Here is a 27377-nt window from a genome sequence, read left to right as displayed (position 1 = left end):
TTCCGTAACCCACACATGTAAAGTGTGAACATCCATGAAGACACCAGTGATGCTCAAGTGCTGTGTTATTTCACCACAGTGAGGGACCCAACCCAGGGCCTTCTACACGCTAGACAGGTCCTACACCACCAAGGGTGCAGGGTGGTCTTCCAGTGTAGCTTAGGTTTATTTGAAATCGCCTCAGCCTCTCCAGTTCTCAGATTACAGTCTGAGCCACTCCTGCAAGAGTTTTACATTGTATTTACTCTCTGAAAATTAAAATGCATTTATGTGCTATGAAATACACAACTATCTATATATAATTGCTTTAAAAGCACAGTAAGAACAACCTTGTGCAATTATATGCATTACATATATATGCATATGCATTTATGTAGACATGTTTTTACATATGCATATATCATATATGCAAGTATTGTTTTTATAGGTATATGGTTTACATGTATATAATATATGAATAAATTATATTTATATAGGTATAGTGTTTATATATAGTGTTATATAGTGTTTGCATATATCTAAATATCCACCCACAGTATTTATATATGTATATACTGTATATGTGTACATCATAGTAATACAAATATATGTGTGCAGCATATATTTTATGCATGTATTATGTTTGCCTATATTGCATGTATATATGCTATATCACATTATCTATGATGCACATGCATATATCATACATGTGGATGTGTGTGTGTAACTGTGTAAAACAATGGTTCTAGCATGACTCTCTGAACACTGTCAGCACCCTGCAGGGCAGCAGCTGTCTCCCCTCTTGACCTCATGGCTGGCTGCCAGCTGCTGCTCCTTGAACGGTGTCTCTAACCCAGGAAGAGATACAAATTCAGTGTGGTTTCCACTGAATGCATGTGGCATTCATGCTGTTATCATGTTGGAAACCTGTAAGTGGAATCCTTGCTGGCAGGAAGCAGTTGCTGTCTGTGTGTCCCATCCCCATGAAAACAGGCTGTCAGCACTCTGGGCAGTCCCGGAGCACACCCCCCTCCCCCATATCAACTCTTGCTGTCTTTTCTCCAAGAAGCAACAATTACTCTGATGCCTGCCTGCGTCAGTAAGTCTTCTGTGACTGTGACATAATACCCAGGAGATATCAACCTAAGGGAGGAAGATTTGGCACGCACTTTCAGATGCAGCAGGTCACGGCCACCGGACTCCGCTATTCCGGGCCTGTGTGGTGCGTCATGTGGTCATGTGGGGAGCATGCAGCAGCAGCCAAGTGGCCCTCCTCATGGTAAACAGGAGGCAGAGAGAGGAAGAGGCTGGGGACAAGACCTGTTCTTCAAAGGCACTCTCTGCTGGCTCTCCTCCTCCAACCGACCTCACCTTTCGATAGAGCATCTTGTACAAACTCACTCGTCCTCTGAAGAGTTCCCCATGGAGCCAGGCCTTCAGCAACCTATCAAACCATGACACTAGCACTATGGGTAAGTGTCTTCCGTGTGTGGAACTCATGCCAGTGGACTCACACTATGCATACTCTATGTCTAAGTTTGTTTGGCCTGGTGTTCCTGATGTTTAAGGATTCTGCTCAGTGTGTGTTCACAGCAGTATCTCACGGTGTTCATGAACTTCCTTTGCCCAGCTCCCTCCTCCTCCTTCTTGTTGATTTTTGGAGGTATTTTTGTTTGGTCAACTTTTTTTTTGTTTTGTTTTGAAGACAAGATTTCTCTGTGTGGCCCTGGCTATCCTGGAACTTGCTCTGTAGACCAGGCTGGCCTTGAACTCAGAGATTTGCTTGTCTCTGCCTCACAAATGCTCAGATTAAAGGTGTGTGCCACCCAGCTTGCCTATCCGCATGTGAATCATTCACCCTTTAGGTTAATTAAAAAGAAAACTACTACAACATTCCTGTGTCTTTTTCTTTGTACAGGTGTTTCATTTCTCTTGGGTTTGTAGGAAGAGAAACTTTGCTAAGATATAAGATATAAATGTGTGTTTAACTTTGTAGGAAATGACTGCAATCCCTTGACCTGGGGGAAGCTCATTCTTTTCCAGCCCATAGTCTTGATGAGCGCTTCACACACTTGAAACGAGGTTGTCCTGCCACACTCAAATGCGGCACTCAACAGGCCTCAGAGAGCCAGCCGACACTGACTGTGCGCTGTTGAAATCTGTAATGTTTCTGCTTCTTTGTGCTCTGTTTATTGAGGGCAGACTGTCATTTTCCCCAACAGTGCGATTCTTCCACTTCTCTCTGTTCTGTCAACTTTGATCTTACTCGTTTCCCACTGCTGTTACTGGGCACACACACTCAGGACTCTTGCATCTTTCTGACAACTGACTGTTTAATCAATTAATTAAGAAATACTAGCTACTGTTTCCCACCTTATATTTTTGGCCTGATTTTCATAGGGTCAGCAGGGACTGAGCATTTGCAAGATTTATCAGGAAACTTCTACTTTTATGGGTCTTTATCTATAACAGCTTCTCCACAGATGGCATATGGTAGACCTTGCTTTTTATACAACCTGATAATCCTCACTTTAACATGTGGTGTTGTGACAGTATATTTAATGTAATGGTGACCTTTGGGAAGTTGGGATGAGCCTGTTATCTGACTGTTTCCTTTTCACTTCTCATCATCTGTGGTTTGCTTCTCCTTCCCTGCTTCTTTTTAATTACTCAGCGAAGTCTCCCAGGCTTTCATGTAGGTTTCCCCTCCCCTGTCACTTTCTCTCTCTCTTTTTTCTTCCTTTCTTTTGATGATCCTGAGAATCAAACCCAGGGCCTCATGCGTGCTAGGTTGAATACATCTTCACCCTTTGTTTTAAAATTCTCTATCTGGAGACAGTGTCCTGATGAGTTATCCAGGCTAGCCTCAGACTTGTCCTGTAACCCAGTACTGGTTACTGGTTCAGTAGCTGGACTTGTAGGCCTGCGCCCCTGGCCTGACTCACCTTCAGCATCTTCAAGCTATGTTTTTCTCTGTTTAATTCTAGGGACATCTCTAGGATGAAAGTAAGAGTTACATGATAGTCCTCACAGATACCACACATAAGAAAGTGAAATTGGGAGCTGCAGAGAAGGCATAGTGGTTAGAACGTTTGCTGCTCTTGCAGAGAACCCAAGTTTGGTTCTCCGAACCTGTGTCAGGTGGATTACAACCTTCTCTAATTTTGGCTCCAAGGGACCTGATGCTTCCAGCTTTTGCAAGCACCCAAATATATATATGTGCACGCACACACATACTGAAAAGCAAAATAATCTTCAAAAATGAAAGCCAGAGCTGGGTCAGCGTGTCTTGATTACCCACTCAGCACTGCTTCTTGATGGCTCTCAGTAGTTTCTGCTTTGGGTGTTAAGAATGTTGCTGCTATGGGCAATTCTTCCAAAATCATGTGTTTGAAGGTCTATTTGTATCTCTCTTGAATAACTACACTTAGAAATGTAATTTCTGGGGTCTTAAGTGAGTTTGCATTTAATACTTTGAAACAAACTATCAAGCAAAACAAGCTTTTCAAACTGCTTCCAGTGAGGCTTGGCTCCTTGGTGCTCTCATTTGCAAAGGATGACAAACTTTTAAGTAGTGACAGAGGACACAGTTTTTCCCCTTACACAGGTTCTCCCCCTTTGGTGCTCTGTTTCTCCCTGTAGATCAGCATCGTTTCCCCCCACCCCGAACACCTCATTCTGCAGTCTCTCAGCTGTGGAGTCTGCTCCACTGAGATCACCTTAAAGTGTCTTTATTTAAGACTGATTTGTTCACAGAGTGAAGTGTGCATGTGTGCACATGCAAATCATGTGCAGAGGTGAAAGGTCAAGGAGGTGATTTGAGTAGGAATGGTCCCCAAAGGCTCATATATTTGAATACATGGTCACTAGGGTGTGGCGGGTATTTAACAGGGATTAAGAGGTGTGTTCTTGCTGGGGTAGGTGTGGCCTTGTTGAAGAAAGTGTGTCACTGGGGATGGGCTTTGGGGTTTCAAATGCTCAAGCCAGGTCCAGGTTTCTCTCTTCCTGCTGCCTGCAGATCCAGATGTAGAACTCTCGGCTTCGTTTCCAGCACCATGTCTGCCTGCATGCGGCCATGCTTCCTGCCATGGCCATAATGGCTGAACCTCTGAACCTGTAAGCCAGCCCCAATTGAAAGTTTTCTTTTATAAGAGCAGCCATGGTTGTGGTGTCTCTTCACAGCAACAGAAACCCTTAACTAAGAGAGCTGACATCAGGTGTGGTGGCTATTCTTGGTTGTCTGCTTGACAACTTCAGGAATTGACTAACACTCAAACAGTTCTGCATACCTAAGAGGGATTTTTCTTGGTTAGATCACTGAAGGTTAGAAGATCCACCTTAAACCTGAACCTCACCTTCTGATGCAGCCTATACAAAGGACGTGGGAAAGGGGAGAATTTTCTCTTTGTCTGCTTTCCCTAATTCCTCCTGGAAGTTCATTTCTTCACTGGTATTAGGTCTCACTTCTTCGGGATTCTGATGTATACTGAAGACCTGCTGAGACATGCAGCCATGTGAATGGAGCAACTGTAGGACTTCCCGGGGAGACAGCCACTGCTAGACAAGCCAGAGTGTAAGCCACTCAGTAAATACCATATCCAGACGACCAGTTCTAGGTCACTAAAGAACTCTGACCATCTATCCTATATCTATATCTAAATATAGATAGATAGATAGATAGATAGATAGATAGATAGATAGATAGATAGATAGATAGATAGATAGATATAGATATATGGTGACTTTCTCAATCACTCTCCACCTTACGTTTTGAGGGAGGGTCTCTCACTGAAGCTGGAGGAGGTCATATCAGCTAGACTGGCTGTGGCCAGGTAGCGCCATGGTTCTGCCTATCTCTGTCCCTCTGGAACTGTGGCTACAGAACATGACAAAACATTCACTTTTTAACACAGATGCTGATGCTTCGAAATCAGGTCCTTGTGCCTATGTGGCAACCATTGCACCTACTGAGCCATCTCCTCAGTTCCTGTTTTTATTTTTAAAACATAATTTTGCTGGATATAAAATCCTAGGTGAATAGGTTTGGTTTGTGACAGCATTAAAGCTACTTTTCAACTGGGCCTGCTGGCCCTGTATTTCCAGCACTCAGGAGGCTGAGGCAGGGGAATTGCAAGTTCCAGGCCAGACTTTACTACATAAAGATCCTGTCTCACAAACATAAAAGCAAATAAAATCAGGCAAGTTCAATAGTAAAGTGCTCAATTAGCAAGTTCAAGACAGGGTCAATTCTCTGTCTCCCTCCTCCCCTCAAAGCCACTTTCCATTGCTTATTGATTTTCAGTTTCCAACTATCAAACAGATGTATGGCTTTTAAAATATATTAAAGATGCAGCTATTTATCATTGCTTTAAAATTCAATGTTAGTATAGCATGCCTCACCATGGATTTCTCTGAGCCAATATGGTAGGCTCCTCCCTTCTAGGATCCCAACTAGACTGAAACCGGCTAATGTCAAAACTAGGAGGCTGGTGCTCCACTGCACACCTCCCCGGGTTCTTCCCTGTCAGAGCTGTTTCCCTCATCTTTCTTCACCCTTACTGAGCACCCCCTTTTCCTCAAGTTGAATCTACTATTCACCTGTCATATTCTCAGTTCCAAGATTTTAATTTTTATGTCTAGAATTGTCATTTTGTTATTTTGTAAAGTTGCCCTGCATAATCCTGAAATATCACTTCTGCACACAGTCCACCTATTTTTGTCCTATAAATCCCCTCGTAAATATTCATTCGCATGAATGGTTTCATGTCTGCTCCCATTATCTACATTTGCTTTCGGTCATGAGTCACATGTTCCCAGCTAGCTTCTAACATCTCTCCCGTCTCCTTTCATTATATTTTTGAGAGCTTTTATAAAAAACAATGCGGTGGAAATAATACAATTTCCCCTTTATTTTGTGCTTTGTTTGCTCCAGAGTCTGACCCTCCCACTGCCTGGTGAGTGGACTCACCTCACGTGGAATTCAGTGGGGCTGAGAGTCAGAGTTACCTGTAATCAGCTCCTCAGGACAGCCTGTCTTTGCTTGTCAGTATTGAGCTGCGGTTTCAGGAAGGTTTTATTATTACCCAAGTTCCTCTGCGAATCTGTGTGACTACTCCAGCCTTCTCTATTTCCACCCCTTTCCTCAAATCCTGCCTTCTAGGAAGCTTTAGGTGGGGTGGGTAGGAAGTTGAGTGTCGGAATACCACCTCCTCCTGCGTCAGAGCGACTCCGTGCTGTTGGCTTCGTTGACTTCCTGTATTCCAAACTCTAATTTGCCCCACCTGCCACCTGCCGGAACTCCACTCCAAGGCTAAAGTGAGTTCTGGCTGACCTTGCAGAGGCAGTCCTTCCTTGGACCAGGCTCTGCTCCAGTTTCGGCTTCTTTCTAGAACTCAGTTCCCTGGGGCATTTTGATTCTACTGTTTTTGACTAGCACATTAAAGCCTAGTTTGGGGCAGGCTAGGTGATTCAGTGGGAGAGGGTGCCGGCCATCAAGCCTGACCTTTTGAGTTCTATCCCTGGAAGCCACAGTTTAGAAGGAGAGCTCCAACTCCCACAGAGTGTCCTCTGGCCTTGCAGTGTGCACCTGGCATAAAATGAAAGCCTGGTTTTTCAAATAGTTCTGGTTTATGTTGTTACCTCTTGTGCCTTTCTCTACGTCACCACCAGGAATGCAAGTCCCTGTAGAGTTAAATACTACTGTCAGAGGATGATTATTAATAAGGTAATCACAGAAGACTATACTTACAATACAGATTAGTGCTTTGACACAGAGGCACTGTTCTCTTGGAGTCTTTTCTGGCAACTGACAGCATCAGCTACCTCCCTCATTACTGTTGTGAAAATGCCTGAGAAAAGCAGCTTCAAGAAGGAAGGGTTTATCTTGACTCGCAGTTCAAGGATGCGGTTTGTCATTGTTGGAGAAGTCCTGGTAGCTGGGATGTGAAGTGACAGGGTCACATTGTCTCTGTGGCCAGGAAGCAGAGAGAGGCACGTCTTTCTTCTTCTTATCCAGTCTGGAACCCAGCCCATGGGATACAGCCCACTTTCCATCCAAGTAAATCTCTGGTATCATCTTAAAGGTCTCCAGGCACAAAGGGAGATGTGGGGGGCAAAGTGAACCTGTGGTGCAGCACCAGCTCCCCTCCAGGTCCAGTAGCTGGAGACCTTGGTCTCTAGATGCAAGAGTGGCCAAGCATCCTTTCAGAAACAAATGGACCAAGAGGACAGAGCTAAGGATTCTACATGCTTACCTGCTCTTGGCTCTGACTTCTCATAAAGAGAGGATGGGGAAGGACCCTAGGGGCTCAAATATGAAGTCCTAGAAGAAACAGAACTAGAAAGGTAGACAGGACACACTTTTGATAGTAATATGGTCATAATTACCCAAACTCTACAAGAAAAGGTCATATAGACAAAGATTCCATGGACAAAGATGGGGAATTTGGGAAGGAAATATCAATAAAACAATTGAGGAAACCTCCTCAAATGAAAACCGTGCATCTTGAGGTTGAGAGGACCCTAAGGAGGTTCAGCAAGGAGAGAAAGCCAGTTCCCACCACAGTGTCAGTGGAGGTCCAAGTGACTGGAAGCCTGAAGTAAAGGTAGCCTCGGGCAAGCTCTGGCTTCTCTGCAGCCCTGTGAGCGACGCGATTGGCAAAAAGTTTCCCTAGACATTCAAAATATTATTTGCCTCCAGCTACCTTTTATCCCCCACCACCCCTCTCCCCCCAGAAAACTACTGGAGAATGCACTCCTAAACGAGAGAGTGAACCAAAAAAGGAAGATATGGATCAAGGAAACAGGACATGCTGCTAGGGTCCTCACACAATGAGGCCATCTGCCTGCAAGTCCAAGCTGGCCCAAGAAGGTGTCTTGAGTTGATGAACTGGAGAAAGGCCAGTGTGTACAAGAGCGCCAAGAACAGGTCAGGCAAACTGGAGAAGTCGGAGGTTAGGAACGAGTAGTTCACAAGCAGAGAACTAAGCAGATGAAATAAAATATACGACAGTCATAACACCGAACGCCAACATCTCAGCCAAACTGTGGAAATAATGCTCAGAGAGGACACAGGAAAGGAAACTGGAGAGCAGAGAAGGGGAGGGCCAGACTGTGAACTGCAGATGTGCTATGCAGTGGAAAGGTGTCACCATCAGAGCAGGAGAGCAGAGAAGGGGAGGGCCAGACTGTGAACTGCAGATGTGCTATGCAGTGGAAAGGTGTCACCATCAGAGCAGGAGTTACAAGGAGCTGCGTAGACGGTGAAAGGTGGTAAAGACAGATGTAGAAGGTGAGGGCTGGAGACGGGATCACTCCAAGTCAGCTCAGGGGAGATGATAAAAACTGAAAATAAGAAACAGTATTGCAAGAGCGTGTGTAATCTAACCTGAGGAAACGAGAGTGGAACTTGCATCTGATACTTTGGAGGGAAGATCGCCAGATCCCAAAGGGTCACTAAGGTATCTGTGTGGGCCAGGGGAGTAAGGGTATTTTTGTAGGAATTTTCAGGATTATTTTTGCAACTGTTTTAAGTTTTAAACCATCTCCAATCTAAGTGTTACACACCAGCCTGTTGTGTTGCTCACAGGTAGAGCACTTGCCCAGCAGGAGGCGCTAGGGTGGAGTGTCAGCATTGCTCAAATGTATTCGTGACTTTCAGGGGTCAGGGAGAGAGATGGCTCAGCATAAGCATGAGGACCTAAATCCGAATTCCATCATTTGTGTGAAAAGCTGGGTACCAGACAAGAATCGCAGTGGCGCAATCATGTCTATTATGTCCTATAACAGAGGGGCTGTCATGGCCATGAAGGGAAAGAACTGTGTGGCCATTGCCGCGGACCGGCGTTTCGGGATCCAGGCCCAGATGGTGACCACAGACTCCCAGAAGATCTTTCCTATGGGTGACAGGCTGTACATAGGCTTGGCCGGGCTGGCCACCAACGTCCAGACCTCAAGTTCCGACTGAACCTGTATGAGCTGAAGGAAGGTCGGCAGATCAAGCCCTACACCCTCATGAGCATGGTGGCCAACCTCTTGTATGAGAAACGGTTTGGTCCCTACTCCACAGAGCCTGTCATTGCCAGGTTGGACCCGAAGCCCTTCACCTGCTCCCTAGACCTGATTGGCTGCCCCATGGTAACTGACGACTTTGTAGTCAGTGGTACCTGCTCCGAACAGATGTATGGGATGTGCGAGTCTCTCTGGGAGCCCAACATGGATCCAGAACACCTGTTTGAGACCATTTCCCAAGCCATGCTGAATGCCGTGGACGGGGATGCTGTCTCGGGCATGGGCGTCATTGTCCACATCATTGAAAAGGACAAGATCACTACCAGGACACTGAAGGCCCGGATGGACTAACCCTGCGCTCTGGTCCCAGTTTCCTTTTGTTATATTATTTTTTTTAAATAAAATTGCTTTTCTTTCAAAAAAATAAAAGCTGGGTACCCACAATCCCAATACTATAGAAGCAGAGACAGGAGGATGGCTGGGATTTACTGGCTACCAGCCTTGTTCCAAGTTCAGGGAATAATAGATATTATTATATGATTTGGTAGAGGAGGACCCCTCCCCCACTCTGGAATCTACATGTGAGCATGGGGAGCAGACACTGTATACACACACACTCTCTCTCTCTCTCTCTCTCTCTCTCTCTCTCTCTCTCTCTCTCTCTCTCTCGAAAAATATGTAAATAACACAACAAACAACCATAGTAAAAGAAAGAATGTACTGTCCCAAAGCCACACCTTGTAATGGCCAGGACCCCAGTGGAAAGCTGGGACCTCCTGGGACAGCTAATACAGCCTTCAGCTGATCTTTAGTAGGAATCTCAGTCAAGAGCAAAATGTAAGCTGGCCCGGGCCATCCTGCCCTGTGAGCCGCTGAGAAGGCCCAGGCTGCTGTCCCTCAGAGATGGCTGTCTCCAGGGTTAAGGGAACAGTTGTCCAGGCAGAGCTGTCTTTCCCCAGACTTTTAGCAGATCTGTGGCAGAGAAAATAAAAATTAAACCATAAACACACCACAGATGCTGGCCTCTTAAAGGGAAATAAATGCCTGCCAATCACTGCCAGCAGAGGAAGCCAGCCTTCATCAAGCCCTGGCAGAGCGACATCTGGGCAGAGCCCAACCCATTCTGTTGGCAGCCACCCCAGAGGGCTGCAGGGCTTGTCAGCTCCCAGCTTGGGCCTTGCCATCAGGAGGAAGAGCAGACGCACACTAGGGTCCCCAAGCTGAGCTGAGCCTGCCAGATCTTCCCAGTCGGTTGAGTGCAGCAGGTGAGCAAATGTGGGCCAGAAGAGAGAGAAAACGGTGAATTCAGAGTCACATTAATCTGAGCTTAAATCCTAAAGTGACCTGACCCCCAGACTGACTTGAAACTGTGGCTTGGAGCAGGCAAGAGCCTTGTATTTCCCAGGACTCATTGTCTTCATCTGAGTTCAGTCCGTGGTGGGTCAAAGCCAAATCCCAGCAGGGTGTGGTATCCTACACCTTTAATTCTAGTATGCAGAAGGTAGGAACACGAGGATCTCCAAATTCAAACTGATCTACCAAGCATGTTCCAGGTCAACCAAAGCTACAAAGAGAAACCCTGTCTCAGAAAACAAAATAAAAACAAAAAAAGAAAGAAAAAGGAAGTAAAAAGAAAGAAAGAGGTGGGGAGGAAGGAAGGAAGGAAGGAAGGAAGGAAGGAAGGAAGGAAGGAAGGAAGGAAGGAAGGAAGGAAGGAAGGAAAAAAGGAAGTTTGGTTAAAAACAAAACCCTGGCCCTTTTGCATTTTATGTAGAATGATTGCCTCAGATGCCACAGCTGATAGGGACCAGCCGGGATGCAAATACTTTGGTGTGAGCCACTTGGCCAATGTGGTATGGCTCTCCAGCGCATGAAGACATGATAGGAGAGGGCCTTCAGAGCCCTGCAGAAGGCGGTGAAAGAGGAGAAAGGGGGTGGCCTGCTCCTGGCTCGGAGGACACCTTGACTAAGCAGACACAGCCTGCAGCTGCAGGAAGCCATCCAGCCACAGAGTCATCACTGGGAGCCTTTCTTCACGGCAGGACACCAAACTTCTCTCAGAGCTAAAACTTCCAGGAAGGGCTTTAGAAGGGGCTTCTGAGCTTGGATGTCTGTGAAGAGCATTCAGATTTATGTAGGTCCCAGCAGTGTAAGGAAGGGGAGAGAACAGAGCCTCTTAGCTGGAGATCCCAGGCCTGACTTTCTGACCCAGTGAAGCCTGGTGGGCAGCTGGGGAGACAATGCGTTTCATAGAGGGCTTGCCTACTGTGGAAGCCCTGGGTTCCAGCTCTAGCATAGCACAAACTGGTTGCAGCAGCACTTCTTTAATGTCAGCGGTTGGACAGGGACAGCGGGAGGATCAAGGTTTCAAGGCCATCACCCACTGCCTGGTTAGTCCGAGTCCTAGTGGTTTTCTTTGAAGCCTCTCCAGTTCTTTTCAGCCTGATGTTTGATGGACCCCAGGAGAAAGGGGCTTTTGTGAGTGGCTATTGTGATCCCTTAGTGAGCACTCTCTGCCGCTTCAAATCCCTTATAATCCAGATACGTGTGTCCTGTAAAGTGGTGACCTGTTGTCGGACTGGATCAATCCTACTTATCTGGAGAGGGATGTCCAAGTTCAGTCTCAAGGGGAATTGACAACAGGTCTGAAATTCTCCCCCAGAGGAAGGAGATTCAGAGTAGGCAGTGAGGTCCCTAATATGCGCTCGGTGGGAAGGAAGATGTCTCTGAGAGAAGGAATGCAAGGAGCTGCTTGGCTCTGAGGCCTGGGATTGTTGTCACATCATCTGTGCCTGCACTCAGGACTGCATTTATTACTCCTCTCTTGCTGCAGTCAACACCCTAGCCCAGCTTACAGAAGACAGCATTTTTTTTTTTTGTTTTATGGTTCCAGAGAGTTAAAGTCCATAATGGCAGGGCAGAGGCAGCAAGCAGCAACTTGCATCTTGTACCGCTCCGAGAGAGAGAAAGAGAGAGAGAGAGAGAGAGAGAGAGAGAGAGAGAGAGAGAGAGAGAGAAGAGAGCGCACGCACACTGAGAATGGGAGAGGTTTTGAAACCTCCAAGTCCAATGCTGAACCTCCTCAACTTCCACAAACTGGGGAGCAAGTATTCAAAGGCAAGAGCCTGTAGGGGACATTTTTCATTCAAACCTCTACAAGGACCCAGTCGGCTCAGCCCTTGGCCCAGACAAAGTCAATGAGCCCAACCCGAAGGGAAAAATGAAGAAGGAAGGTTGATTGCATGAAACAAGGGTGGTTCCCAGAGTGGAGGGACAAGGGGCTCCTCCCTGGAAGAGCCCTCTTACTTCTCCTGGAGTCACACAGAATCTACAGCTGTATGTGGGGCTCAGGACGAGAGTGCACTTCTTCATACACGCCATGCCCCAAGACTGCTTACACTAGGTCACCTAGAAGTGGGGAACTCTGTTTGGTTTAGGCTGGTTTAATCTGGTTCCTTGTGGTCTTCCTCCAGTGTCTTATTTAAAGCCAACCACTGGCCCTATGGGTATGGGAGCAGGAGAACTGCCCCCCCCCCTTGCTGCTATCTGCCTAGAGTGAGCCAGCAGCGGTGGTGCTGGAGAACCCACGGGGTGGGGGGTGGGGGAGAGAGCTGGCAGCCTGACCAAGCCAGCAACCACCGGGCCCAGAAACAGGGCTATGAACTGGCACATCCCAACATCCGCCCCATCTAAGGTCTCCTGGAGCATGTGAAGGGGCCAGACTTTCAGATCCAAAGCTGAAGGCCTCCATGACACAGGAAAACAACAGGATATCCAAGAGGAGTCCCAGTGCGGGCCCAGCATTGATAGTAGCAGAAACCAGAGGTCTCAAACTAGACCAATGGCTCATTGCAACGAACACTTGCAAGTAAAGACCCTTGGCTATTTTAAACCACTGAATTTTGGTACTTTGTTTCAGAGTGGTAGATTACAGGTAACTGTCACCTGTCTGCCAGCACCTGAGCCATACTTTCCTTATTCTAATTGCTTCCTGACCCCTGGGAAATACTAAGATCATGAAGCTGTGCTAGACACACCTGAGACAATCTAGAGTCCTATGCCGGCTGCTCCGTCCTCTCAAACAGTCTTTCAGCCTCTCTGGACACCATCTTCCCCCATCAGTAAGAGAGCTAACAAGAACACTTGGTGCTGTAGGAGCCAGCCATGATAAGCTAAACAGAAACAGAGCACCCAAAGAAGTTCTTTACTTCCAACCATTATCACCTGCCAGAGTAAGACTCAGCCATTGATAAGTTTAATGGAGGCCTGAGTCTCAGTAGTTTACCCTGGCTGTAGGAAGAACCACAAACTGAGATTACCAAGCACCACTCAAGAACAGACCATCCAATGAAAATGCCTAGCATTCCAACCATTATAGATAGGACCACCTGCCAGCACACTCACCAGGACACCCCTAGGCAAATGTCAGCCAATCAGGGATCCTGGACCTCAGAAACCCTAGCTCTAACTGAGCTCGGGGCTCTCCGTTTATTCCAATACGTTGGACATGCAGAGAGACCGAGTTTGTAAACTTGCATAAAATAAAAGCTCCTTGCTTTTACATACAGGATTCGGTTCCCTTGTTGGCTTTTTGTGGAACTTCGCAGATTTGGGCATAACAGTGCTCTTATCCTGAGCTTGAAGTAAAAAGTTGTTCCTGATGCATTGTTTCATGCTCAGTGGATGTATTAAAGCCATTGTGATCTGTTGAGTGAATACGCCATATGAACCTGGTTATATAATAAGGGGACTGAACAAGACACACAGGGATTACCTGCATAGGGCTTGTATTTCAGAGAAGACAATGTGGGAAAACCAGATAAAGGCAGAGAGAAGCCTGTGCCACAGAGCATAATTTGACAGAGATATGGGACAACTCTATATATAGAACACACATATATATATTTGAGATTTATTAGAATGACTTACAGGCTGTGGTCCAGCTAATCCAATAATAACTGGCTATGAATGGAAGGTCCAAGAATCTAGTCCATGAGGCTGGATGTCTCAGCTAGTCTTCATCATGTACGAGTATTCCAAAGGAGTAGGATCTAATGCTAGCAAAAGAATGGACTTGCTAGCTAGGCAGGAGCAAGCAGGCAGAGTGAACTTCCTTCTTCCGTATCCTTATGTAAGCTTCTAGCAGATGGCGCGGCTCAGATTAGAGGTGGGTCTTCCCACCCCACGGATCTGGATTAGAACTGGATCTTTTCTCTTCAGTTAAGCAACAATCCCTTGCAGGTATGTTTCTTCATTTTTGGGGGTTTTAGTTAGTTCCAGATGTAGTCAAAGTAACAACGGAGAATCGCCATCACAGAGGGCAATGGATGACTAGAAGCAGCCACTCTTAGAAAGAGCAGGAATCTAAGAAGTGAGACTGCAAAGTTCCCGGGGTGGAGCTCAGGAACTCAGAGGAACTAGTGCTACTGCTGGACAGTGGAGAGAGAAGCGTGGGAGGAGCCGGCCATGAGGGTCCGATGGATGGCTGCAGGGTTACTCCTGCCACCGTTCTGCGTTCTCATACCTCCGACTCACACTTGGGGACACTCCCCTCAGGCATGTGGTGGGCCTCCCTTCCCTTCTTCTTCCTCTCACCTAGGGCCCCAGCTGTTTGGGAAGACATCCAAACAGTGGCCCCGTAGCTCTTCCTTAAGGCTCCCTCCATACAGGGAGCCCAGCAGGCCAGATGGCCTAGGGCCAGGCCTCACTGTGTACTGACCCACGTCAAGTCAAACCACAGGATGCAGCTGGCCACCTTAGGCGCTGCAGCAGGAAGGGTCACCTGGCTGACTGCCATGGACAAATAAGCTGTTCCAAATACATTCTTAGTGAGACCAAGCCAGCAGCTTGGACATCTGTCCAGTGGACAAAGGCTGTGTGGCCTTAGAACCAAGGCCCACAGCTCACTAACAGTCAATGATTCAGGCATGGAAGGTGGAACCTGCTTGGAAAGCCTGTAGTTTTCACACATGAGCACACAGGCACACACATGTCTAAACACAAATCCTGAACATCACACACATCACCCTCTATGCTTACAATGGACTCAGACACACCACACACACACACACACTCACAAACACACAGAGGTGTATGCACCAACCAGTCATCAGGACAGATATGCTGTCCCCTGAGGCCGAGCCACTAAGTACAAAGACACAGGCACAAACCTGCGTCCCTGATGTTCCTGTTCTAGCCTCCTAGATAATTGTGCCAGAAAATAGAAACACCTGCGCCCACCAGGCCCACACCATACTAGAGCAGTAATTAAGCCCTGGCAGGAGGTACAATTCTCCTGGCAGCCTGCCTTCTCTCCCTGCCAGTCGGCCACCCGCCTCATGGTCTTTGTGATGGGCCCCAAGGGCACAACTGGCCCATCTCGGGCAATCTCCTCTCACAGTGGTCACCGTAATGATTTCCTGCCTCTCTCGCCCCAGGACCCAGTGACCTGCCTGTGAGACTGGCCACTGCCTCAGGAGTAATCTTGTGGATTTTCTAGTCTCTGGCTCAAGGATATTTGGGCACAAGGGAGGGCCGCTCTCCACCTGTGCCGGGGACTAGAGGAAGCTGCAGTTTCCTATTCTTGCCCTCCTGGGGCTTCGGTCCTCGCCATTTATGCACAACCACTTTTCTCCCACCCCAGGCTACCAGCTGCTTTCCTCACACACCAAGCCCATGCCTGCCCCAGGACCTTGGCACCGGCTCTACTCTCTGAACCCCACTGTCATCAATTCCTGCCACGTACCTGAATCTTAAAATATCACCTCCGCAGGAAGCTACAGCCTGCTTTCTTAGCTACCTCTCTAACTAATCTAATTCAGTGACTCTCGGGCCTGGCTACTTAATATTATTAAAAACTATCCTTGGATGCCAGGTCTCCTGTAGACCAATGAGGGATCCGGATGTGGGCATTGAATAAGACCCCCATGTGGTACCAAAATGCAGTGAGGACTGAGAACTCTTGGCCTGGAGTCTTCAGAAGTGCAGAGATGAAACTCTGCAGTCCTTATTCCTCGCTGCTGCTGCTGCTGCTGCTGCTGCTGCTGCTGCTGCTGCTGCTGCTGCTGCTGGTGGTGGTGGTGGTGGTGGTGGTGGTGGTGGTGGTGGTGGTGGTGGTGGTAAAGCTCTTATCCCAGGTCCAGCCTGCCATGGATGCTTTCCTTCAGTATCTCAGCACATACTCCAGTCACAAAGCTTACCAAACACTACTACAGCGGAACCTGTTCCTTGGTTACAGTCCTCCCCCCCCCCCATCTCTTACCTCTTACACACACAGAGAGAGACATCCCTTAGCTCTGTGCACACATTTACAGACCAAAAAAGGGAGGCCCAGAGAGGGGAAGTAACTTACCCAAAGCCATACAGCCACACCTGGGACTTTAACCAAAGCTACGTGGCTTTGGAGCCTGGCTCTCAAATGCTTGTTTTATGTAATCATCACAACCCTACAAAGTCACCACTTTCAAGGTGAGTTCCTAGGGATCCCAGTCAGGAAACCTGACCAAGGTCACCTTGAGGGAATTCAAACTCAGGTCAGGCTGGTCTCAGTGGGTGAAAAGTTTGTTGCACAAGCCTGAGAAGTGGCCTTTAGAAGCCCAGAGCCAATGTGAGTGTGAGCACTGTGGTTTATCTCTGGGCTCAGCATTCCACAGTGAGGCAGCCTCTGAGTGAGCTTGGGCAAGCTAGCAAACACCAGAAACTGCCTCAAGCAAGATGGATGCCATGAGCAACTCCTGAGATTATCCTCTGACCTCCATACCACCACTTTGGCTTAAAAAATATCCTGGTCCTAGGGATTAAAGTCTGGTCCTCATGCTAACCCAGCAAATGTTTATTCACCTTGCTAAGTCTCCAGGCCACTCTTGAACTCCATGGGGGCCCAGGCAAGCCTGGCTTGAACAATGCTCTTGCTTCAGCTTCCAGAGTAGCTGAGCTCCGGGTCTGGTGCAGTTCCAGCTAGAAGTAGTCACTGACTGTAGAGCCTACCAGCCCAGACCCACAACACACCCCAGGCTCTGGTCCCTCAGCAGCTCAAAGATGGCTTCTCTGGACTGTAAAACGGGGGAGAATTATTTACAAAGATGGGGGCGGGCATCTGTAAGATTTCCGTGAGGTTGGAGAAGGCTCAGAACAGCCAAAGCAATTTCCCACAGTTTTGATATGGGTACAAACGGCCCTCCCTGGGTGGTCAATAAAGGAAGAGAAAGGAGGCGAAGCCCTCATAAGAGATCCTTCTCACAGGAGTAGCTGAGTGGGATCCTGGCGCAGCAGTGACGTCATTCCTTCAGGGCCCACGGGATGTGTATGTATGTTTACGCCCGCTGAATTTGCAGCATGGACACAGGCGGCGACATTTGGATGCCTCCAGCCTACACTTACCAAGAGGGATTCTGCGTTCAGCCTGCTCTCGCATGCCTGGAGACGGCCGCGCGTCAGAATCGTTGCTATTAGATGGTAATTGAGACGCTCTCTGGGGTCAGATCTGCACCAAGCAAGAAACAGTCCAGCAAAGGGCTGCGGAGGAGATGAAGAGGGGGGAATCAGGCGTGATGACGCCTTCAAGGGAGAAACTGGATTCTTAAGAGGAAGTGAGGGGGCCAATAAGGTTCCCTTACTGCATGTGCAAGGCAGGGCCCAATCTCCCAGGCATCCGGTGGGCAGACAAGGCAGGGCAGGGCTACAGGCTCTGGATGAATCTGCCATGCTCTCTCTATGTGTGTATAGTCATCACGACTCACAGTCGCCAAGGGGAAGAAGGCCTTTTTAATCTGGAGCCCAGTGTCTCTCTCAGGATTGTTGCGACCCCAGCAGCAGCTCCGTAACTCACGGCACATTTCTTCCAGAATCTCCAAATGTGTAACTCGAGCTCCTGATGAGCTACACAGCAACCTCTCAAGTTGTCTCGGGGTGCAGGAAGACAGAGCAGCGAGGGAGGACACCATGGTGCTCCACTTTCTTCTGCTCTTCACTTTGAACCAGACTTCTGCTCTTTTGCCAGGCATGTGCTCCTTTCCACTCAGCTGGAATGCTGTTGCTCTGGGGAAGCCTGGCATGCCTGCTCCCCCAGTTCTGGGTCATCCACAGGAAGCCTGGCATGCCTGCTCCCCCAGTTCTGGGTCATCCACAGGAAGCCTGGCATCCCTGCCCACCCCCAGTTCTGGGTCATCCCACAGGAAGCCTAGCCAGCACCCTTCCAGCTATCTTATATATCTGAGTTCCAAGGAACTCAACTATGAGTTCCTTCCTAGAGTCCCCCAGCATCAGCTCAAGCAAAACCTCCTCAGATTAGGAACCAGCTAAGCAAGGCAGATGCTCCCCGACCCAGCCCATACCCAGGGATTTCCTTGGACAAGTACCGCAGTGAACTCTGAGGCACACTCAAGTTTGGAAAGCAGTGTGGCCAGGGTAAGTCAAGTTCATGGCTGTCCAATTCAGAACAAATGAGAATACAGAAAAACAACCACAGAAAGCGCAGCCAAGAAACTGTTGGTGTTTGGGACAGAGCCCAGGGCCTCACAAGTCAAGGCATATGATCTACACTGAGCTACATGCCCAGCCTTCTACCCCAAAGACTCACCAGTGCTCTACAGGAAAAGTCTGCTCCCACGCTGAGGGGAAGGCTCAACCATAAAGAGCATGCCTAGCAGGCATGAAGTTCTGAGCTCCATCCCAGAACCCATGTAAGAAGGCCAGACATAGTGGCCTGTAACCCCAGTGCTGGGCTGAGAGAATCCAGCCAGCCAGCCAGTCAAGAGCCCTACTCAGCTGGAGAACCAACCCCAGGCGCCTGGCATCCTGGGTACTCAAGGCTCGGGTACCTCTTGCTTCACTGGCTTTAGATCTTTGCATTGGCCTCTCTTGGACAGGAATTGTTTGCTCCCATGGATCTTTGCAGATCAGCGCGCAGGCCTAGAAGACCCTAGAATCATGAGGAGGTCCACCACTCCACAGTGAGTTCTTCATGAAAGTCCCCCAGTTCCTTGGCTCCGGCAACACCATCCAAATCAGGATTCCAACTTAGGTGTGCTCGGGTTTCAGTGGCTTATGTTGGGTTCATAGAAGTCGTGCAAAGATGGGGACAGACCACCAAAGTCTAATAAACCAGAAGCAAACTTCATTCCTTGAAAAAAAAATTAAAAACAATTTCCATGGGACACAAAAAGCTTATCAGCTAGCTGAGACCACAGCCAGAGATGGATTTTAAGGCTGTGGCCAAGGCCTGTTTTCCAAGTCCTCCTTTTATAGCAAGCATTAGGCAATAACAGGAACTTTTACAATCTTGAGGTGAAACTTAGACACAAATCACCCTTCTCTGAAATTCTCAGTAATAGGGTTTTTCAGTTAAACTAGTGTTTGTATTCACTCCACTGTTTCTCTGCCACCTGCTCACGGTGTTTACCGAAGCTCTGTGCCTCCCGGGTTTCGCATGGCAGGGAAGGATATGGGAAAATGTGCAACCTTCAAGTCAGAAGTCACATAATCCCATTATTTAAAAGTTAACTCAGCTCACATCAACGTGTGGTCATGAGTGGCGGCGGGGTTGTCTAAAAGCTGATCCTCGGTTTACAGAGCGACCCTAAGTTCACAAAGGGCCGCTTCAGCCTCACAAACAGAGCTCTGGGTTGTAAAGTGGAGTAACCCACTGTTAATAGTTAATCCTTAAGCTGCTGAGAAAGCTGCTGACAGTCTGCTCCCATTCTCCTAGGCTTACAACTTTGTATTTCTTTATTTCTACATTCTTATTTCTGGAACTTATATTTCTTTAATCTTATTCTTGGACTCTTCAGCTTATATGAGAAAAATTTATTTTTGACCTTTTTTAACTTACAAAAATTTAGAAACAAGTCTAGGAAAGATATTTTAACAAATCCATGATGATCAAAGAAGCAGGCTGTGTCTACCTTGCTTTCTACCATCAAGGCTCCCAGCTCACGGTTGAAAGTAGCTGCTGAGTTCCAGGCATCATGTTCACACCCGAGGGAGGGGATTCCCACTTCACACGACACTCCTGACAGTTGCACATTTTGATTGATAACCCTAAACGTAGTCACACAGCTACACCTGTGGCATGCCAGCCTTGCCTTGCTTAGAGCACATTGTGTCCCCCCCACCCTGTGTCTCTTCTCTCTTCCTTGCACTCTGGGTACCCGGATACCTCCTACTTCTCCCTCTGCGGGGCTCTGCTGCCAGTGACCCCTGAGAGCACTCAGCCCAGGGGAGCACTCCATTCTGAGATGAAATAACAGCTCTCTGGAGAACCTTCCTGATACACAGGCAGGGCCTCTCTGATGGTCTCACAGACTTTGGGTGGTCTTCCTTGTGGCATCTGTTGCTATGGTAGCCTGCCACTGACTTGAGTTTTTCAGTATCTATCCACCCTCTCTGTTGTTGATGCTGGGCTCCCAGACACAGCACCACACCACCAGGCCAATCTAAAGCCCAGGGTATGTCTGTGGCAGGAGAGGATGCCTCTTCCTTCAGGGAATATTCAGTATGTGAGCAGCGAGTATCAGAGCCTGACTGCAGGAGAAGCAGTTCCTGGTCTCTGCGAGGAAAGGGCACATCCTGTCTCTGCTCTGCTTCCTGGGAACTGTGCTCTGAATCCCAGGCTGCAGCTGTTGGGACATTTTGCCTCACTGTGGGTCAAGAACCAACAGAGCATAGAGTAGAACTGATACTTCTGAACGTCTAAGTCAAAACAAGTCATTTTTAAAGCTATCTTCTGGGCACATGTGAATGACTGGGAAACAGAGGAAGCATGTCCTAGCGCTCTCTCGCTCTCCCGCGCGCTCTCTCTCTCTCTCTCTCTCTCTCTCTCTCTCTCTCTCTCCCTTCTCTTTCTCTCTGTTTTGGTTTTCTCTGTGTAACAGCTCTGGTTGTCTGGGAACTTGCTTTGTAGACCAGGGTGGCCTTGAACTCACGGAGATCCTCTACTTCTGCCTCCAGAGTGCTGGGATGGATTAAAGGTGTGTGCTGTCACCACCTAACTCCCAGTTCCCTCTTTGTCTGACAGGGCAGGAATTCTGTGTCCCTTAGCATCATACTGGAGATAGAAAATTCCACTCTCTCAAAGGCTCATGCTGTGGCTTTGGGCTCCCCATGTGACACCCAACCTTAGCTTCTTTGTCCCCACCTGATGCTCTCTGATCTACCTTCCTGTGTGTGTGTGTGTGTGTTGAACCCTACCCTACATGCTTCTCTCCTTGGGCCAATGGCTACAGTACCTGGGGTTTTGTTTTCCACTCAGAGATCAAAGGAGTAGAAACACTGGGCTCTGGGTCCACGGGCAAAACAAAACAAGACGGTGTGGAGTGGAGGCACTCTCATTAACCTCACAGTTGGCACCAGAGTTCTGTCACAGGAATGACACACTGTTTGGAAAAAATATTTTGACAAGTGCTGGAAAAGGAGGGAGAGCTTGTGAACTTGTGCCAAAGTCTCAGAACCCAGGAGGACGGTACTTTGGAGGAGGAGGCTCACAGCTGGTCTAAGAGCAATACTGATGTTTACTGATAACCTGTGCTGTTTAGGGACCATGTGAGGAGAACCTAACACCCCCCGGACAGTCAGTGTGCTTGATTACAGAAGAAACAAGCTAGACGACCACCTCTGGCAGCTAACACAGGGGAAACCGCTGGCAGGCAGGTGTGCGAGCGAGACCTAAGGCACCAGCTCCGGGAAGCCCAGAGACGGCCATTGCTTCAGCTTTTTAATGTTTCTCGTTCTCTTGTGTCACTAAAACACAGGCTGACAAAGGCTGGGGATGCCGCAGCTGATAGAGCCCATCCGCAGCATTCACAGAAGACCTGGGGTTGATTCCAGCACTGCATAACCACATGGGAAGGTGGAGATGGGAAGATCAAGAGTTCAAAGTCAGCCTTCGGTAAACCATGAGTCTGAGGCCAGCCTGGGATATGTGAGACCATCTTTCAAAAAGGAAACCAAAATAAAACAGCAAAAATTTAAAACATTAGGCTGACTTTCTCAGTCTGTTTAAGTCAGTAACTGGAACAAAACGCTTTGCACTGTGTAATTCATAAGCAGCAGAAAGGTTTTTTGTTGTTTTTGTTTTTGTTTTGTTTTGTTTCTCCTAGTTCTGCAAGTTTAAAGTGCAAAATTACGGAGCCAGCAGTTCAGCGTCCACAACGGCACCTGTGACTGTGTCCCCACATAGTGCAAAGGTTGAGGGGTACGAGGTCAGGCTGAGTCCCTCAGACTTCTTGGTAAGATCCCTAATAAGTACATAAAGTGCCCCAACTCTCCTCATGGGGGTTTGACTGAGAACAAAGAGCTATTAAATACTGTGGCCATGTTATTAAAACATAATCATACACTTGGAGCACTCGTTTTAACTATTTTACTTTTAAGTATGCTGTAGGGCTGGTAGGGCACTTTGACTCCTCGCTGACAGCTATGACACACTGCCCTGTGTCCCAGCTGCCAGAGGAAGGGGTTGAGCTAAATGGCTGCACACACACCGGCCTGACTGCATCAGGGGTTGTATGAACGCCAAGAGGAAGCTACCCTGCAACTCCAGCTGCCCCCTGCCAGTGCATAGTCTGACTCCAGGAGGCCCTGACCTGGCTCTGGCTGTCCCAAATGGTTTGCACTGGGCTGATTGCCATGGTGAGCGCATGCGTCTATGAACTCTAGCTGCCAGTGTCACCTAGACCAGACAGGGAGCAAGTCCCCTGCTGGCCCAGTGAATAGCCTCTGGCTGTTGAAAACACACTTTTATTTTTCACTTTCATGACCTTGAACTTCTGCCTCGTGCATCATCACACCCTGTTTATATAACGCAAGAGATTAAGCCTAGGCCAGATGCTAACAACTCAAGTACACCGCTGCTTCCTGATAGAATGTTTAATGTCTGCAAATTTCTCCCATCCCAATCTGCTGGCAATGTGGCTCTATGTCTCCCTTTCAGCAGTGATCTAGTTTTCCATCTCTTTTGATCTCAGCAGAACGTCAGAACTGGTTGATGTGAGATCATATTGGATTTGAAGATTAGACTCCAAGAAGCCCTGCTGTCTTAGACTCTTCATGAGGCCCGGAGCTGTGGCAGCCATCCTGTGACGATGAGACCTCAAGTATAGCAACGAGGAGGAGGAGGAGAACAACACAATAAGGTAAAGTCATCTAAGGAGCAGCTCCATGCAGCTACTAACACTTTCGAGGGCTACATAATCACCCTATCACATATTGTAACATGAAAAAGAGTTTAAATTTCAGGCCCGTGGTTCCTAGTGTCAGTCCCAGCCTGGTTTGCAGCCTCTGTCCCATGGAGGAACTTGTGAGGGAAGCAGGTTCTGTGCAGGCTCAGCACTTCTGAGCTGTCTGAATGTCAGGAACTGGGGAGGGAGGGAGGGAGGGAAAGAGATAGGAGAGAGAAACAAAAACAGGTAGAGAGACAGACAGAGAGACAGACAGAGAGAGGAAGAGATAGATTGAGAGAGACAGACAGACAGAGACATCTAGAGAAATAGAAACAGGGAGAGGGAGGCAGAAAGAGACACACAGAGATAAATGAAAACAGGAGGAGAGACACACAAGAGAAATAGAAAGAGAGAGACAGACAGATAGAGAGAAATAGAAACAGGGAGAGAGGCACATAGAGAGAGGCAGAAAGAGAAGAGACAGGAAGAGAGACAGACAGAGACACACACAGAGAGAGATGGAAACAGGGACAGAGACAGAAAGAGAGACATATATACACATAAACAGAGGAGAGAGAGGGAGGAGGGGGAGAGAGAGAGAGAGAGGTTTAGAGATGATTTTCTTGGGTACCTGTGAAACCTAGTACATCTGCTTGCATCTGAACACATAATCTATTGATGCCATGTCTATGAACTCCTGCTCAGAGCCATCCCCTACACGGCATGCCCATTTTCCTTCTTCTCTGCCAGATTTTCATCGAGTGAATTAATTTCCATCACCGGAGTCGAGCACGACAGGAAGTTCAGTGGTGGCAATTTGGCGAGGGAAATGACTGTTTTCTAGCTCTGGTCTCAGCAGTGCCGGTGGGTTGGACATCAGCAAAGTGCTGTGAAATTGCCCCACTTACAAGTGTGCTCCTCCAGGGGAAAACCCCGAGGGGGTGTTCATAGCTGTGCCACTGTGTTATTTCGGAGGACTGGCCTGTGGGCTCCAGGTCCTCCTGCTCCTGTATCTCCCCAGAGATTTTCTCTCCCCCAAGTCACTGTCTGAACCTGTACAGGGCAGGGTTCATCCACTGTAGGAGGCTGGGAGTCAGTGCAGAACTATCCAGAGTCCACTGCACACCAAAACAGCCCAACTCTTGGTAGCTTAAAACACCGAGGACCTATTTGCGAATTCCATCGGTGGCCAGCGGAGCCTCCAAGGGTCTGCCTGTGTGTATAGCAGGAGGGTCTGCAGGGGCTGGGTAGACATGGTGTTGGGCTCTCTCCACATAGCCAAGGTCATAGCAGAACAAGAAAGGACAGTAGATATACCACAAAGAGGGGAGTTGGAACCCCACCTGGAAGGACCACTTTACTGCTCACTCTGCTTCCTCACATTAGCATGTACACACTATAGTGATGGGACCTGGGAGACGGGCTAGCAAACCCAGGGGTTCAGTATTTCCACTTCATGGAAAAGTAGGCATGCGCAAAGGGGCCGCTGTGGTGGGTGCAAGAACCTTGTCAAACAATCTAGTACCAGTGTCTGAAGCCCAGGGTTGCTGAAATCAAGTTAGAACCTAGTGTCTTTCTTAGTAAGTGTTTAATGAATGTCAGAGGGTATGAGAAGAACCCAAGGACCAGAACTCCCATGGGCATGATACTGAGGGTGCGGGCTCACTGTACCCCATATCTCAGTCTCTCCCTCTACTTCCTCCCTCCCTACTCGTTCATTCCTTCCATCTGTGCCCCTCCCTTCCTTCTTTCTCGGGTAGTCCAGGCTAGCCTTAAACTTATTATATGACTTTAGTTAGCAGAGGCTCGGCATGATTGAGAACTAGTGGAAGCTAGGCCCTGTGAGCCTTCGGCAGATTGTGACTCCCAGCAGGACAGGAGGCCCCCAAATCCAAGTGAGCAGGCAGCAGGCTAGGGTTCAGCAGGGCAGGGACAGCTTGGGAGTGATTTGGATGTAGATGGGAGCGATTCCCTAAATGAGAGAACTGATGGGCTAAGGGAGGCTGAGAAAGAACACATCACAAATATGCTCCCACCGGCACCTCTCTAAGGTGAGGTCGCCAGACCGGCCCCCAAACAACCTGTTCCACAGCAGTGAAAGGTACAAATCTCTCTCTCTCTCCCTCCCTCCCTCAATCTCTCTCTCTGGTTTATATATTTGTATTTTATGTGTGTGGTGTTCTGCCTGTGTGTGTGTCTATGCTCTGTGGCCGTGCTGTCCCTGTGCAGTCTAGAAGAGGGCATTGGTTTCCTGGAAGCGGAGTTGCAGATGGTTGTGAGCTGTCTTGTGGGGGCTGGAAACAGAACCTGGGTCCTCTACAAGCAACAAGTACTCCTAAACAGCTGAGCCATCTCTCCAGCCCCGCCCCTTCTCTTCCCTGTTTTTGTTCCATGTTCTTCATAAGTTCAACTTTGTTAGCAGTCAAAACATACTGAGCCTTCTGCAGGAACTGGCAGTCCTGTCAGTGGCAGCAGGGACAAAGGCACAGCGCCATGCTGTCCCCTGCAGCAGCCTGAGGAGCTCCCTAAATCTTTTAGTGACTTCGACTCGGATCAGCACCCATCCAGGCCACACTAGACAGTCCAGGCCAGTGTGAGGCTGGGTTAGGGGTTTTGAAAATCTGTTTTAACGTTGATTTTAAGATGAAACCAGGAGCTACAGGTTGCATAAGGCAGGTTAGGTGTGTCCTTTTACTAGAAGGGGGATTTCTGATGAGATTTTTGGAAACTGGTGGTTTCCCACTGGGAAAGGAGAAAGGTCTGCAATCTCAGACCTTAAGCAGGGCTCAGAGTGTTCCTGTTGGAAATAATGCAATAGAAAAGGAGTCTCATTGTTGGGCGGCAGTGGCACACACCTTTAATTCTAGCACTGGGGAGGGAGAGGCAAGCGGATCTCTGTGAATTCAAGGCCAGCTGGTCTAGAGAGCGAGTTCCAGGACAGCTAGGGCTGTTACAGTCTCAAAAAAACAAACAAACAAACAAAAAAAAAAAACCCCAACAATATAAAAGAAAAAAAAAGGAAAGAAAAGGAATCCTATCTTTCTGTTGGTATCTTCCAGGCCTTGACTCTCCTCTGGAAAAAGATTCATTCGGACTATGGGAAGGGGGACTCCTTTCCTTCCACCTTCCCACTATTCCCCAGGCAGGGCCTGATGGAGGAAGGTCATTGGTTAATTAATAAAGAAACTGCTTGGCCCTGATAGGTTAGAACATAGGAGGAGTAAACAGAACAGAATGCTGGGAGGAAGAGGAAGTGAGCTCAGACACCATGCTCCCCTCTCCCGGGCAGACGCGATGAAGCTCCGACCCAGGATGGATGTAGGTGAGAATCTTCCCAGTAAGCGCACCTTGGGGTGCTACACACATTAATAGAAATGGGTAATCAAGATGTAAGAATTAGCCAGTAAGAAGCTAGAGCTAATGGGCTAGGCAGTGTCTAAATGAATACAATTTGCATGTTGTTATTTCGGGGCATAAGCTAGCCAGGTGGCCAAGAGCTGGGCTGTGGGAAGAGGACCGCAGCTCTTACTACAAGGGCCCATGATAGGAACACTTTGCAGCCCAGAGGAGCAGGCTCAACCTGCCTACAGGAGACTGTTCAAGGTCATCCTCAGCTACAGGGTGAGTGTGAGGCCAGCCTGGGCTACATGAGACCCTGTCTTTAATACTACTACTCTAAAGAAGGATAGTAAAATCCCAGAGTGAAAAGTCTTAGACTTTATTTAGTTCTGGCATTTTGTGTAACCACAGTGTCCTCTGTAGAACAGTCAGATCTACCTTGAGGACTGTCATGTGCGACCCTGTTTACTTCTACCAGACTGGATGGACATGGTCATCCTACTACAAACGGTGAACATCTGGAGAGAGTGGAGAAAGGTCTACAGAGCGGTCCCGGGGCTTACGGCAGGGGTTCATCTGCCATTATGAATGGTATCCTTCTGTGAAATCACCAAAGCCAGACCCAGGCTAGGCTGGAGCTTCCTCCAATAGGAAGGACGATGTGGATTCATAGCTCAGCCCATGAGCACTGGAAATAATTCTGCTGTGGACGGTAGGTCTGCGACGATCTGACTCACACCATGAAGCCCCCGAACCTCATGAGTTGGCGCTAGGTGAAGGTCTTACGGAGGCGATGGGGTGGTGTTATTGGAAAAAGTGGGTGAGCCACGGCTTCCACGGGGGTCTTGAAAAGGGGGTATACCAGTTCCCACAATCCACATTGAGTGCCAGATA

At 48.2% G+C, this 27377-nt stretch overlaps 1 pseudogene; it reads left to right on the top strand.

The window, feature by feature from the left end:
• The first annotated feature begins 1269 nt into the window (after positions 1–1269).
• Positions 1270–9354, top strand: LOC142843678 (proteasome subunit beta type-3 pseudogene; annotated as a pseudogene).
• The last annotated feature ends 18023 nt before the right edge of the window (positions 9355–27377 follow it).

Source organism: Microtus pennsylvanicus, chromosome 2 (genome assembly GCF_037038515.1).
Source record: "Microtus pennsylvanicus isolate mMicPen1 chromosome 2, mMicPen1.hap1, whole genome shotgun sequence".
In the NCBI taxonomy this organism is placed as follows: domain Eukaryota; kingdom Metazoa; phylum Chordata; class Mammalia; order Rodentia; family Cricetidae; genus Microtus; species Microtus pennsylvanicus.
Note: the sequence above shows the minus strand (reverse complement) of the source record. Positions and strands in the feature narration are given on the sequence as shown.